The sequence below is a fragment of the Labrus bergylta genome, chromosome 24 (genome assembly GCF_963930695.1).
Source record: "Labrus bergylta chromosome 24, fLabBer1.1, whole genome shotgun sequence".
NCBI classification, from domain to species: domain Eukaryota; kingdom Metazoa; phylum Chordata; class Actinopteri; order Labriformes; family Labridae; genus Labrus; species Labrus bergylta.
Window position 1 is genome coordinate 13,585,432 of NC_089218.1, and position 10,000 is coordinate 13,595,431.

General features: G+C 45.2%; 12 non-coding genes and 3 pseudogenes across 12 annotated transcripts; all 15 read right to left on the minus strand.

The window, feature by feature from the left end:
• Window positions 1-66: 66 nt before the first annotated feature.
• LOC114917477 (5S ribosomal RNA) lies at window positions 67-185 on the minus strand. The gene has a single exon (XR_003806186.2). It is a non-coding gene; the product is annotated as a 5S ribosomal RNA (ribosomal RNA).
• Window positions 186-346: 161 nt separating this feature from the next.
• On the minus strand, window positions 347-465 carry LOC114917485 (5S ribosomal RNA). Its single transcript, XR_010665620.1, has one exon. It is a non-coding gene; the product is annotated as a 5S ribosomal RNA (ribosomal RNA).
• A 161-nt stretch (window positions 466-626) lies between these two features.
• On the minus strand, window positions 627-745 carry LOC114917467 (5S ribosomal RNA). The gene has a single exon (XR_003806176.2). It is a non-coding gene; the product is annotated as a 5S ribosomal RNA (ribosomal RNA).
• Window positions 746-906: 161 nt separating this feature from the next.
• LOC136178308 (5S ribosomal RNA) lies at window positions 907-1,025 on the minus strand. Its single transcript, XR_010665700.1, has one exon. It is a non-coding gene; the product is annotated as a 5S ribosomal RNA (ribosomal RNA).
• Window positions 1,026-1,186: 161 nt separating this feature from the next.
• On the minus strand, window positions 1,187-1,305 carry LOC136178327 (5S ribosomal RNA). The gene has a single exon (XR_010665730.1). It is a non-coding gene; the product is annotated as a 5S ribosomal RNA (ribosomal RNA).
• Window positions 1,306-1,466: 161 nt separating this feature from the next.
• LOC114917465 (5S ribosomal RNA) lies at window positions 1,467-1,585 on the minus strand. Its single transcript, XR_003806174.1, has one exon. It is a non-coding gene; the product is annotated as a 5S ribosomal RNA (ribosomal RNA).
• Window positions 1,586-1,746: 161 nt separating this feature from the next.
• Window positions 1,747-1,865, minus strand: LOC136178391 (5S ribosomal RNA). Its single transcript, XR_010665819.1, has one exon. It is a non-coding gene; the product is annotated as a 5S ribosomal RNA (ribosomal RNA).
• Window positions 1,866-2,010: 145 nt separating this feature from the next.
• On the minus strand, window positions 2,011-2,119 carry LOC114917557 (5S ribosomal RNA; annotated as a pseudogene).
• Window positions 2,120-2,264: 145 nt separating this feature from the next.
• LOC114917523 (5S ribosomal RNA) lies at window positions 2,265-2,383 on the minus strand. Its single transcript, XR_003806223.2, has one exon. It is a non-coding gene; the product is annotated as a 5S ribosomal RNA (ribosomal RNA).
• A 161-nt stretch (window positions 2,384-2,544) lies between these two features.
• Window positions 2,545-2,663, minus strand: LOC136178309 (5S ribosomal RNA). The gene has a single exon (XR_010665701.1). It is a non-coding gene; the product is annotated as a 5S ribosomal RNA (ribosomal RNA).
• A 145-nt stretch (window positions 2,664-2,808) lies between these two features.
• LOC136178247 (5S ribosomal RNA) lies at window positions 2,809-2,917 on the minus strand (annotated as a pseudogene).
• Window positions 2,918-3,062: 145 nt separating this feature from the next.
• LOC136178396 (5S ribosomal RNA) lies at window positions 3,063-3,181 on the minus strand. Its single transcript, XR_010665828.1, has one exon. It is a non-coding gene; the product is annotated as a 5S ribosomal RNA (ribosomal RNA).
• Window positions 3,182-3,342: 161 nt separating this feature from the next.
• Window positions 3,343-3,461, minus strand: LOC114917606 (5S ribosomal RNA). The gene has a single exon (XR_003806294.2). It is a non-coding gene; the product is annotated as a 5S ribosomal RNA (ribosomal RNA).
• A 143-nt stretch (window positions 3,462-3,604) lies between these two features.
• Window positions 3,605-3,723, minus strand: LOC136178310 (5S ribosomal RNA). Its single transcript, XR_010665702.1, has one exon. It is a non-coding gene; the product is annotated as a 5S ribosomal RNA (ribosomal RNA).
• Window positions 3,724-9,978: 6,255 nt separating this feature from the next.
• LOC114917327 (5S ribosomal RNA) overlaps window positions 9,979-10,000 on the minus strand; it is a 109-nt pseudogene continuing 87 nt past the window's right edge.

The window sequence follows — 10,000 nt, forward strand, 5'->3', positions numbered from 1 at the left end:
AATTTTTGGACATGTGAATATGTCTCTATATGATGAAAGAAAAGCATATGATGAAAAAAATGAAAAAGCTTACAGCACCTGGTATTCCCAGGCGGTCTCCCATCCAAGTACTAACCAGGCCCGACCCTGCTTAGCTTCCGAGATCGGACGAGATCGGGCGTGTTCAGGGTGGTATGGCCGTAAGCCATTATTGTGTGCAGAAAGGGGCCTTTTAAAGATCTCATGCCCTCGGCCATAATGTGGGGGAGCAAATGCTCCCCCACATTATTGATTCTGGCTGAATTTTTGGACATGTGAATATGTCTCTATATGATGAAAGAAAAGCATATGATGAAAAAAATGAAAAAGCTTACAGCACCTGGTATTCCCAGGCGGTCTCCCATCCAAGTACTAACCAGGCCCCACCCCGCTTAGCTTCCGAGATCGGACGAGATAGGGCGTGTTCAGGGTGGTATGGCCGTGAGCCATTATTGTGTGCAGAAAGGGGCCTTTTAAAGATCTCATGCCCTCGGCCATAATGTGGGGGAGCAAATGCTCCCCCACATTATTGATTCTGGCTGAATTTTTGGACATGTGAATATGTCTCTATATGATGAAAGAAAAGCATATGATGAAAAAAATGAAAAAGCTTACAGCACCTGGTATTCCCAGGCGGTCTCCCATCCAAGTACTAACCAGGCCCGACCCTGCTTAGCTTCCGAGATCTGACGAGATCGGGCATGTTCAGGGTGGTATGGCCGTAAGCCATTATGTTGTGCAGAAAGGGGCCTTTTAAAGATCTCATGCCCTCGGCCATAATGTGGGGGAGCAAATGCTCCCCCACATTATTGATTCTGGCTGAATTTTTGGACATGTGAATATGTCTCTATATGATGAAAGAAAAGCATATGATGAAAAAAATGAAAAAGCTTACAGCACCTGGTATTCCCAGGCGGTCTCCCATCCAAGTACTAACCAGGCCCGACCCTGCTTAGCTTCCGAGATCGGACGAGATCGGGCGTGTTCAGGGTGGTATGGCCGTAAGCCATTATTGTGTGCAGAAAGGGGCCTTTTAAAGATCTCATGCCCTCGGCCATAATGTGGGGGAGCAAATGCTCCCCCACATTATTGATTCTGGCTGAATTTTTGGACATGTGAATATGTCTCTATATGATGAAAGAAAAGCATATGATGAAAAAAATGAAAAAGCTTACAGCACCTGGTATTCCCAGGCGGTCTCCCATCCAAGTACTAACCAGGCCCAACCCTGCTTAGCTTCCGAGATCTGACGAGATCGGGCGTGTTCAGGGTGGTATGGCCGTAAGCCGTTATTGTGTGCAGAAAGGGGCCTTTTAAAGATCTCATGCCCTCGGCCATAATGTGGGGGAGCAAATGCTCCCCCACATTATTGATTCTGGCTGAATTTTTGGACATGTGAATATGTCTCTATATGATGAAAGAAAAGCATATGATGAAAAAAATGAAAAAGCTTACAGCACCTGGTATTCCCAGGCGGTCTCCCATCCAAGTACTAACCAGGCCCGACCCTGCTTAGCTTCCGAGATCGGACGAGATCGGGCGTGTTCAGGGTGGTATGGCCGTAAGCCATTATTGTGTGCAGAAAGGGGCCTTTTAAAGATCTCATGCCCTCGGCCATAATGTGGGGGAGCAAATGCTCCCCCACATTATTGATTCTGGCTGAATTTTTGGACATGTGAATATGTCTCTATATGATGAAAGAAAAGCATATGATGAAAAAAATGAAAAAGCTTACAGCACCTGGTATTCCCAGGCGGTCTCCCATCCAAGTACTAACCAGGCCCGACCCTGCTTAGCTTCCAAGATCGGACGAGATCGGGCGTGTTCAGGGTGGTATGGCCGTAAGCCATTATTGTGTGCAGAAAGGGGCCTTTTAAAGATCTCATGCCCTCGGCCATAATGTGGGGACATTATTGATTCTGGCTGAATTTTTGGACATGTGAATATGTCTCTATATGATGAAAGAAAAGCATATGATGAAAAAAATGAAAAAGCTTACAGCACCTGGTATTCCCAGGCGGTCTCCCATCCAAGTACTAACCAGGCCCGACCCTGCTTAGCTTCTGAGATCGGGTGTGTTCAGGGTGGAATGGCCGTAAGCCATTATTGTGTGCAGAAAGGGGCCTTTTAAAGATCTCATGCCCTCGGCCATAATGTGGGGACATTATTGATTCTGGCTGAATTTTTGGACATGTGAATATGTCTCTATATGATGAAAGAAAAGCATATGATGAAAAAAATGAAAAAGCTTACAGCACCTGGTATTCCCAGGCGGTCTCCCATCCAAGTACTAACTAGGCCCGACCCTGCTTAGCTTCCGAGATCGGACGAGATCGGGCGTGTTCAGGGTGGTATGGCCGTAAGCCATTATTGTGTGCAGAAAGGGGCCTTTTAAAGATCTCATGCCCTCGGCCATAATGTGGGGGAGCAAATGCTCCCCCACATTATTGATTCTGGCTGAATTTTTGGACATGTGAATATGTCTCTATATGATGAAAGAAAAGCATATGATGAAAAAAATGAAAAAGCTTACAGCACCTGGTATTCCCAGGCGGTCTCCCATCCAAGTACTAACCAGGCCCGACCCTGCTTAGCTTCCGAGATCGGACGAGATCGGGCGTGTTCAGGGTGGTATGGCCGTAAGCCATTATTGTGTGCAGAAAGGGGCCTTTTAAAGATCTCATGCCCTCGGCCATAATGTGGGGACATTATTGATTCTGGCTGAATTTTTGGACATGTGAATATGTCTCTATATGATGAAAGAAAAGCATATGATGAAAAAAATGAAAAAGCTTACAGCACCTGGTATTCCCAGGCGGTCTCCCATCCAAGTACTAACCAGGCCCGACCCTGCTTAGCTTCTGAGATCGGGTGTGTTCAGGGTGGAATGGCCGTAAGCCATTATTGTGTGCAGAAAGGGGCCTTTTAAAGATCTCATGCCCTCGGCCATAATGTGGGGACATTATTGATTCTGGCTGAATTTTTGGACATGTGAATATGTCTCTATATGATGAAAGAAAAGCATATGATGAAAAAAATGAAAAAGCTTACAGCACCTGGTATTCCCAGGCGGTCTCCCATCCAAGTACTAACTAGGCCCGACCCTGCTTAGCTTCCGAGATCGGACGAGATCGGGCGTGTTCAGGGTGGTATGGCCGTAAGCCATTATTGTGTGCAGAAAGGGGCCTTTTAAAGATCTCATGCCCTCGGCCATAATGTGGGGGAGCAAATGCTCCCCCACATTATTGATTCTGGCTGAATTTTTGGACATGTGAATATGTCTCTATATGATGAAAGAAAAGCATATGATGAAAAAAATGAAAAAGCTTACAGCACCTGGTATTCCCAGGCGGTCTCCCATCCAAGTACTAACCAGGCCCGACCCTGCTTAGCTTCCGAGATCGGACGAGATCGGGCGTGTTCAGGGTGGAATGGCCGTAAGCCATTATTGTGTGTAGAAAGGGGCCTTTTAAAGATCTCATGCCCTCGGCCATAATGTGGGGGAGAAAATGCTCCCCCACATTATTGATTCTGGCTGAATTTTTGGACATGTGAATATGTGTCTATATGATGAAAAAAATGAAAAAGCTTACAGCACCTGGTATTCCCAGGCGGTCTCCCATCCAAGTACTAACCAGGCCCGACCCTGCTTAGCTTCCGAGATCGGACGAGATCGGGCGTGTTCAGGGTGGTATGGCCGTAAGCCATTATTGTGTGCAGAAAGGGGCCTTTTAAAGATCTCATGCCCTCGGCCATAATGTGGGGGAGCAAATGCTCCCCCACATTATTGATTCTGGCTGAATTTTTGGACATGTGAATATGTCTCTATATGATGAAAAAAATGAAAAAGCTTACAGCACCTGGTATTCCCAGGCGGTCTCCCATCCAAGTACTAACCAGGCCCGACCCTGCTTAGCTTCCGAGATCGGACGAGATCGGGCGTGTTTTTTTTTTTATCTTTTATTATCAAAAGTACAAAAACATTTATATTATTTACACATCATTTACAAGAAATACAATACCAAAACATACACCATATAAATCAAACCTCCCCTCAGAGGCAAGCGCTTGCCAAAGAAAACAAAATAAAGCAAACAAAATCAAAACCTCCCCTGATTCCAAAACACTTAAAAACTCTCTTGAGTTCTTCCCTCAAAGTAAACAACCCCCGAAAACAAACCCCAAAGCAAACAAAATCCCCTTGAGAGCTCTCAACCTCCCCTGCAAACCAAAAGGCCCTCAAATCAAACCACCCATTTTTCCCCATGACCAACGAAAAACCGTAACAGAAACAAAATAAATTATGCGTCCCACACAATGCCCTCTTCATTTACCCCACACACTTTCGCCCCTTCCACAAACATTCTCACAAACTCACTCTCATTCGCAACGTGCAACAATTTTAGGTGTGCTCTCCATTCATTCGAAAACATTCTCCACACATTCATTCTCTTGTTTTCGTACAATGCAAAATTCCTTCTGTTAAAAACCGCTTTGCGTGCAAAGGCTAAAATCATATTCATAACGTTGTGGTTTTTTTGTTTCGTTCCCACCCCCAACAGCACCGACAATTCCCACCCCCTTTCATTCCAACACTCATTCTCACTACATTTCCCCAACATTTCCCTTATTTTTCCCCAAAACACGCCCAATTCCCCACATGTCACAAACAAATGCACCAAATCCTCATCCACACTTTCACATACACAACACTTTCTTTCATACCTCTCCTTGTGGATTTGATGCAGGACGATGCAGGTGAAGATCCTCCTGTGCCTCAGTTTGAAATCTAAGTCAAATATTGCATGCGGTGTGTGCGGTATGTTAATGTTTTTCCATATCATGTTGCTTGTTATGTCTGGGTATGTGTCTGTCCATTTAACTTCAGATGTGGGTTTCTGTATTCTATGTGTGATTGCGCATCTATACCAAATTTTTGTGGTGACATCAGTAATGTTGTGCTTCTTCTCCCCTAGGCACAGGGAGATCCCCACCGCATCGTCCCGCATCGCTCCCTCCTTCTCCTTGATTAGTTTTTCCCATTCGCTCGACAAAGACAATTTTACATTTTCAAACACTCTCTCAATCACATCCTTTCTGCACACATACCCCTTGTTTTTTAACCCCACCAACACCATTTGTACATCAAACTCCCCCTCATCGTTCACTAAATCCCCTATTCTAATGTATCCCGCTTTCTCCATTGCCTCGCACTTGATTGCCCTCTCCCCATTTTTAAAATACGGGCTTGAGAGGAAGGGCAGCCGCAGCACTGACCCTCTCGTTCCGCATTCCGGTACAGTCCAGGCTGAAACCTGATACCACGCATTGAGTACTTCCTGGAAAAACCGTGGCAAGTGTTTAAATGCGTCCGGGTTATTTATCTGGTGCAGGTTGTCCTCGTTGTGGAGTCCAAAACTGCACAGATGTTGTTTGAAATGATTTTTCCAACCTACGCTCCGGCTCTGGTCCTTAAATTTGCCTATCAATTTGGCTCTTAGTGCTACTTTTTTTGTCAGTAAGTCAATCAAAGCTAACCCACCCTGATCTTTAGCCCCTATTATTGTTTTGTGAGCTATACTCGCTGCTTTGTTTCTCCAAATAAAGTCCCTAATGATCTTTGAGATCTCCGCGAAGGCCCAGTCCGGGAGCGCGCAAGTACTCAGCGCATGATTCACTTTGGACAACACGAGAGCATTTGTTACGGCTACCCTTCCTCTCAGCAATAGGCCCCTTGCCCTCCACAAATTCAAAGTTTTCTTAATTTTACCCACCACCTCTTTCCATGTTTCGTCATCACATTCATTCTCGTTTTTCCCCACACTCACTCCCAGCACTTTTCTTCTCTCCCCCACCGTTTTAAATCCCCACCTATTAGCGTAATTTGATTCCCTTCCCAGTAGCATAATTTCAGACTTATTTTCGTTTACTTTTGCCCCCGATGCCCTTTCATAGGTTTGCACGTGTTTCAGTATTAGTTCTATATCCTCCTCTCTTTTCACCATTATATTCACGTCATCCGCATATTGGATTATTTTAACATTTTCCTCCCCTATTCCTTCAATGCTCCCGTCTTCCGATATCAGCGCTGCCAGCGGCTCTGCCACCAAGCTATACAGCAGCGCTGACATCGGACACCCCTGTCTTACTGATCTTGTGATCTTAAATGCATCAGTTAAAGCCCCGTTACATTTTATCTTACTTTCCGCCCCTTTGTACAACACATTTATCCACTCTCGCATTCTCTCCCCGAACCCAAACTTCTCCAAAACCCTCCCCATGAACCCATGATCCACTCTGTCAAATGCCTTACTTAAATCAATCCCTAACCATATCCCCCCCTCCCTTTCCATGTCCCTGACCGTCTGTTTTATTGAAATGATTGAGTCTGCTATGTCCCTGTTTGGTATGCTGTATGATTGTGTTTGCTCTATGATAGTTCCTATTACTTCCCTGATTCTATTGGCTATTGTTTTTGCTATGATTTTGTAATCTGTGTTTAGTAAACTGATTGGTCTGTAGTTGTCCAGATTTTTATTGTCCCCCTTGTTTTTGTAGAAAATAGTAACCACCCCCTCCCCCAAGCTTTTCGGTATGCATTTGACTCTCTCAATATATTTACTTAGTTTGCCTAGTATGGGTACTAGCTGTTCTTTGAAAGCTAAATAAAATTCAGCAGTTAGGCCATCGCTACCAGGACTTTTGTTTCTGTTTAAACCCTCTAGAGCGCTTTTGATTTCTCCGTCCGTAAACTCACTTTCACACCATATTTTATCCTCGTCGCTAAGTTCCTTCTTTAAGGCACCCACAGCTCTGTCCGCGCTCGCACCATCACACTCCTGTCTCGTGAACAGGCTTTCATAGTAGCCTTTGACCGTTTTTAATATTTCAGTTTTATCCGTCACCCTTTCCCCTGCTGCGTTCACTAATTCGTTTATTTCTGTTTTTATTTGCTTTTGTTTCTCCAGACCCAGGAAAAAGGCTGTGCTCCTTTCCCCTTCATACAAATATTGTATTTTGCTCCTAATCGCTGCGCCCCTACATTTTTTTAGTTCGAACGCTTTTAACTGCTCTTTTAAGCGTATGTATTTTTCTGCGCAAGCATTATCTGCACTGTCGAGCAATGTTATTTCCTCACTTAGTTGTTTTCTTAGATTCTCTTCCATTTGATTTTCTCTCCACTTTTTCTCCTTACTATAGTTAATGCACTTTTTTTTGATTCTGACTTTTACCCCATCCCACCACACATTCATATCTTCATTCTCCCCCCACTCATATCCCACATCATTCAAGAATTTTTTCATGCTTTTCACAAACGCATCATCTTCTAGCAGACTTCCGTTAAAGCACCATATCCCTCCTTTACGTGAATCAGTTTCTTTTCCAAATGTGATTGTCATTCCTGCGTGATCGCTCCACGTATTGGTTTTATACTCAGCGCTTTTTACCCACTTCACCACCTCACATGTCACCAGGGAGAGGTCTATTCTTGATTGTTTCAGTCTGTTTAGCACGATTTGCCTTCTAGAGTAAGCCCTTTCCCATGGGTGCAGCAATCTCCATATGTCTAAGCACTGCTTGGTTATTATTAGGTCTTTCAGTGCCCCTCTGCTTACGTCCCCCTTGAACACATTATTTTTTGATACGTCTGTTGGCGTCATTGCCACATTGAAGTCGCCGATTATCACGCAGTTTCCTTCCCACCATTTGCTTATTTCTATAAAAAACGTTTTCCTTTCTTTTTCTCCGTTCGGCGCATATATATTTATAATTCTTAAATTTTTTGTTTCGTACATACAGTCTATAACTATAACTCTCCCCTCTTTATCCCCGTACACCAAATTAACCCCTGTTACCCGATCCGTTTTGATTAGAACCGCCACTCCTCTCGCCCTTGGCGTACCATTGGAGCTAAAGATTTGGCCCACAAAGTCTTTTTTAATGTCTTCTACCAGGGAATCATCCCACCTGGTCTCCTGCACACACAGGATGTCATTTTGCCAGGAAAGCATGGATTGTCTCTTTTCCTTGCTTCGTAGTCCATTGGCGTTGATAGAAAATAAAATTAAGGCCATTATCAAAAAGGAAAAAAAAGAAAAACAAACGGATTTACCAGGGTTATTTCCAGCCATTATTTGTCTTTACTTTTTAATTTTTTAGCCAACTTCTTTCGTTGCCCCAAACTCAGTCTTTTTTGCGCGCTTGCCAGTTCACTAACATCCATTTCGCTGTCCGTTTCGTTTGGACTGGCGCTTTTAGTCAGGTTGTTTGCCCTGATTTTACTCCCTCCCGCCTGCCCCGGCACCCTCTCAGGCACCTCCCTCCCCTTTGTGCTCATGCTTACCCCTGGTTCTCCGTCCGTTCTGTCTCCCTTTTTCGCTTTCTTGCTCGTTTTCCGCTGCTTCTGTTGTCCCCCTCCTCCAGCCTGCTCCGGCGTCTCCAACTCGTTCTCTGCCACCTGCTCTCCTCCGCTCTCTCCGCTCTGCTCCATTTCTCCTCCGCTGCCCTCCTCCTCTCCGGTCTCCTCCTCGCTTTCTCCAGTCACCTCCTCCTCTCCTTCTGCCGCGTCCTTGTACACCTCCTCCTCCGCCTCATTCCTGCTCTCCTTTTCATTTTCACACTCGCAGTCATTTTCTCTTTTTCCACAGTTTTTACATTTTGCCAGGTTCGCGCTGCACTCACGTGCAAAGTGTCCCTGCACCCCACATTTGTGGCACATGAACTCCGGGCACTCTCGCAGGATGTGTCCCGGCTGGATACACATCCTGCACACTTTTTGCTGTCTGTCATGAATGACTCTGAAGAATTCGCTCCCCATCACTGTATTGAATTTTGTGGAGTACGGTAGCGACTGTACCTGGTCGTTGAACCGGACCCGGACAAACCTTGTTCCGTCGGCTATTGTTGTCCCTGGCCACATTCTTCTTTTAATCGGAGATGTGGGGTTCACTCCCCAGCCCGTCAGCTTCCACACGATTTCTTCATCCGTGATGTAGGCCGGCAGGTTCAGAAAGGACACCACCAGCTCGTCATTGTTTAGTTCTCTGGCTACAACTCTTGTCTCTCCAATTTTGAAGCCGTCCAGCAGCCTTTCTTTTCCCTTGATGTTGCTCACTGTTACTTCCAGTTTTTCCGGCCCGACGGTTCTGCACGCCAGCAGGCCCCCGCAGATCATTTTTAAATTGTTAATCACCTGCTGTAGAGGCACTTTTTCCCCCACCATTTCAATGTTTAGTGTCAGTTTTTTTTCGTAGGCCACTTTTGCCTCTCTTGTCTCAGCTCCCTCTGCACCTCTCACACTCTGCACACCAATCAGTCCTTGATTGTCCGCAGCTGGGGCAATCAGCTCACTGCTCCTCTCTCTTCCTCTCTCTCCGTTGTCCATACCATTCCTAGTTTCGTTTGCCATGTTTATCAGTCCTTTTTGTCCGTCGTCCTTTTCGTTGTCGTTTAATCCGTTCCGTTGTTTCAATGCCGTGTTTGTCTGTCCTTTTTCTTGTCCATTATCCATTTCTTTTTCCTTTTCTCCGGTCCGTTGTCCTGTCATCTTTGTAATCCGTCCGTGTGTGCTTGCTAGCGGCCCGCTAGCAAACATTTAAGAAATCAAAGGTCTTCCCAAAAAAAGGGGTAAACAGGTAAGAAAAAAGCAAAAAAGAAAAGCAATCCCCCTCACAGTCCGTGACTGCTGGGGGACGATCACTCAAGATCTGAGGACTTTAAACAAAACAAGGCATATATAACAAAAATGAAAAATAAGGACTCCTGCTCTCTCTGGCACGTCTGCTCTCTCCGGGCTCCACTCTGTCTCTGCCGTAAACGGGGCGTGTTCAGGGTGGTGTGAACACCCATCAATGTGGGGGAGCAAATGCTCCCCCACATTATTGATTCTGGCTGAATTTTTGGACATGTGAATATGTCTCTATATGATGAAAGAAAAGCATATGATGAAAAAAATGAAAAAGCTTACAGCACCTGGTATTCC